Source organism: Lissotriton vulgaris, chromosome 2_1 (assembly GCF_964263255.1).
Source record: "Lissotriton vulgaris chromosome 2_1, aLisVul1.2, whole genome shotgun sequence".
In the NCBI taxonomy this organism is placed as follows: Eukaryota; Metazoa; Chordata; class Amphibia; order Caudata; family Salamandridae; genus Lissotriton; species Lissotriton vulgaris.
This window is the reverse complement of record NC_141687.1, coordinates 803,748,824-803,752,584: the sequence shown is the minus strand read 5'-3', so window position 1 is coordinate 803,752,584 and position 3,761 is coordinate 803,748,824. Positions and strand designations below refer to the sequence as shown.

At 45.5% G+C, this 3,761-nt stretch overlaps 1 pseudogene; it reads right to left on the bottom strand.

Annotated features, from left to right (window-relative positions):
- Positions 1–1,357: 1,357 nt before the first annotated feature.
- LOC147731192 (uncharacterized) lies at positions 1,358–2,509 on the bottom strand (annotated as a pseudogene).
- Between the last annotated feature and the right edge of the window lie 1,252 nt (positions 2,510–3,761).

The following is a 3,761-nucleotide window of genomic DNA, read 5'->3' as shown; positions in this document are numbered from 1 at the left end:
TAGCAGAAAGAGAAAAGTTGAGGCCAGCAACGAGAAGAAAGAGGGTAAATAGAGATCCGCAAAAAGTAAAAAGAGGCAAAATAAAGGTCAGAGGTAAGCAGGAAGAGGCAAAAATGAAGGCCAGTAATGAGCCGAAAGTGTATTGTATTGTATTGTATTTTACTCTTGTATAGCGCGACTGCCACCCTACGGGTATCCTGGCGCTCTTGAGGAAAAACACTATCAGATGGAAACCGCAAATTAAAAGACTAGATGATGGTCGCCACAGTCTCAGACTTTGGCGAATAGCCATGTCTTTAGGCTCTTTCTGAAGCCTATTAGGGAGTCTGCTTGCCTGATGTTCTGGGGCAGCTCGTTCCATAGGCGAGACGCTACTGTGCTGAAGGCTCTGCCTCCCATCCTGGATCTCTTAAATCTGGTGGTAGTTGCCAGACTTAGACTGGTAGAGCGAAGAGACCTAGTGGGCTTGTACCATGTGAATCTTTCCTGCATTGGTAGAGGACCCGTACTGTGTAACGCTCTGTAGACTATGCACAGAGATTTAAAAGTGACTCTGTCCTGTACAGGCAACCAATGAAGGTCTCTCAAGGCCATTGTGGTAGAGGAGCTACGTGGTCTGTTAAGCGCTAACTTGGCCGCTATCGACTGTACTCTCTGCAGCCCCTGCAAGATGTATAAAGGGGCGCCCAAGTAAAGGGAGTTACAGTAATCCAGTCTAGCCAAGATTATGCTCCTTACAACCAAGGGTCTGGTGTCATCGGGCTGGAGAGGGAGAATCTGCCTGAGTGCTTTTAGCAGACCAAAACAGACACTAATTTTTTTATTAGTTTGCGACACCATTTGAAGGTTTTCATTAAACAGTACTACCAGATTCCGCACGGTCCTTACTGGGACGCAGGGGTCGGCCCCCGGCGAAAGCCTAAGCTCGCACGGTATCTGTTGATTTAGTTTAACCGTCGAGCAATAGACCACCTCCGTTTTCCCCTCATTAAATTGAAGGGAATTTGCTTTAAGCCAGCCGGAGACCCGACCCATGCAATCCTGAAATCTGTCCATTGGCACCGCATGTTTCCCTTCTAAAGAGAACACCAATTGGGTGTCATCAGCGTAATTAATCAATTCGATCCCATAAGATTTTATAATAGGGATCAAAGGCTGCAAGTATATATTAAAAAGGATAGGGCTGATCGACGAGCCTTGTGGCACTCCATAGTGGACCGGGGACTTGGGGGAGGCAAACGGAATCATGGTCACTGTCTGTTGTCTACCAGACAGATAAGATTGTAGCCATTTCAGAGCCTTGCCTTTCACGTCCAGTTTCTCCAGTCTATTTAGCAGACCTGCGTGGCTAACCGTGTCAAATGCGGCCGACATATCCAACAGCACGAGTACTGAGGAGTTGCCATTGTCGGCTCACATTCGCAGAATGTCCAGCATGGTTGCTAATGCAGTTTCTGTCCCATGGCCTGGGCGGAATCCAAACTGATAGACGGTTATCTTCCAGATAGCTTGACAAGGACCTGCTAACAGCTTTCTCCAGAATTTTTATAGGATAGGGCAGAAGAGATATAGGCCTAAAATGGGCTGGTATTGTTGGATCCAGCGAGGGCTTCTTGAGTAGAGGAGTTACCACTGCCTGTTTCTATGCTTCCGGCACTACTCCTTCCTCCAGGGATTGGCAGCAAATCATACGCATCCAGGGAAAAAGCTCTGGGCCATACTCCTTCTAGATCCTATGAGGAAGGGGATCAAAAGGGGACCCAGAGGATATGCTGAGCGCCAAGCTGGTATAGAGCTCATCTGTGAGAGGGGGAAAGCTCTCCATCGATGATACTACCGGTAATTCCTCCTCTACCATCTGAAGTGGTGCGTCTTGACAGTTAGCCTCACCCTGAGCAAACCCCCCCACTATTTTGGCAATTTTTTCTTCAAAGAAGACTGCAATTTCGTTTCAAAGTTTTTGAGTTGCAACCACCTTGTTGCTCATGCAGGCGGGGTTGGAGAGGTCTTTTATAATATTAAAGAGAGTTTTTGTGCTGTTTGGAGACTGAAGTATGGCAGTAGCATAAAAAAGTGCCTTTGCTTTGGCAATGGCCTCTTTATATTTAGCCTGTACTACCTTTAGCAGTCTCTTATCAGACTCTAAATAGAGTATTCGCCACTTCCTTTCTGCCTGTCTACATTGATTACAGAGTGATTTCAGCTCCTCACTAAACCAGGGAGCTGAAGGGTTACTTCTGTCTTTTATCTTTTTCAGGGGGGCAAGTTTATCAAGGGTCTCGGTGATATGGTTACAGTAGACATGGTAGTTCTGGCCCACCGACTCATCTGGATCAAAGGGAGTCTGATTAGTAAAGAACAAATTTGTCTTGTCCTTTGGTAATTTGGACCAGTACCTTCCCTTTCGGTAAATTACAGGGCGAGCATTTTTATTCATCTGAATAGGTACCGTGATCTGGAAATGAATTAGGGAATGGTCAGTCCAACTTTGGGGTAGAATACCAATCATCTCAGTCTCTGTCTGGTTTGCGAACACCAGGTCCAGTGCGTTTCCGCCTAAGTGGGTAGGTTCCAGTATCAGCTGATCGAGACCACAGTTTCCACATATATATTGTAAATCCTTCAGGTGGCTCCCTAAGGCCCCATTGTCCCATAGGTTGAAGTCCCCCAGGAGCAGCAGTCTGGAATGAGTTAGAGCAAGGGCGGCGATAGTATCAAACAGTGCCTGGTACCCCGTATCCTGAGGTTCCGTGAATTCTGAACCTGGGTCATAAAGGTCATGGTTCTGTTACGAATTTGGTAACAGCGAACCGTAAACAGTGAGTTCAGCAAGTATGAGTGTTTTCGTTATGTTACACACACGGATTCACTATGTATTTGGAGATTTCATTCTGAACCATGGGTTTCATTTTGTGCATGGCAGCCATTTTGTAAGTTGCCCTCACATAGGCTGATGACTTTAGCTGACTGCTGGATGACCTGAGTGAACTGACCCTGTTGCCTGAAGCTGACCTTGTTAGACCAGTTTCTTGCCCAGTAGCTGATCAAGATTAAGGATCAGAGCAAAGGAGATTGTAAAGTTTGGTATGCACATACACACCCCGTATCCTACCTCTCATCTGTTTCTGTTCCTTCTTTTTATGACCTGTTTACGATATGGGTTTGTCCAGATTGTGTAAGAAGGTAGGTTGGGTTTTTTGCATGCTTGCATAAGCTAGGACTGCCCCTTACTTTTGTGCCGAGTCATGTAACCCTAAAACATATAAAAGGCCTCTGTCCTCTGTATTCCTCAGACTGCCTCATTCAATTGCTAAGGCAGTTGGGTGACGTAGCCTCACTTAATTAAGTTTAATAAAGACGTCTTTTTCATATTTCAGCTTCTGTGCCAAGTTCTTCATTGATATTAGTAAGACCCCTGAGAATTAAGATTTTGGATTTCCTCAATCCAGGCCGGGTGGTCTATAGCAGATCATGTCAGTTAATATCCTTCCTTTGGTTTCTTGTAGGGTAAAGCCCATCAGTTCTATCCCTGCAACGTCCAATTGTGCCAAAATAGATATCAGAAACAAGCAGAAAGAGGCAAAATAGATGTCAGAAACGAGCAGAAAGAGGGAAAATAAAGACCAGCAATGAGCAGAAAGATGCAAAATAGAGATCAGAAATGAGCAGAGAGGGGTAAAATAGTGGTCAGAAATGAGCAGAGAGAGGCAAAATAGTAGTCAGCAACGAGCGGAAAGAGGCAAAATAAAGGCCAGCAGCGA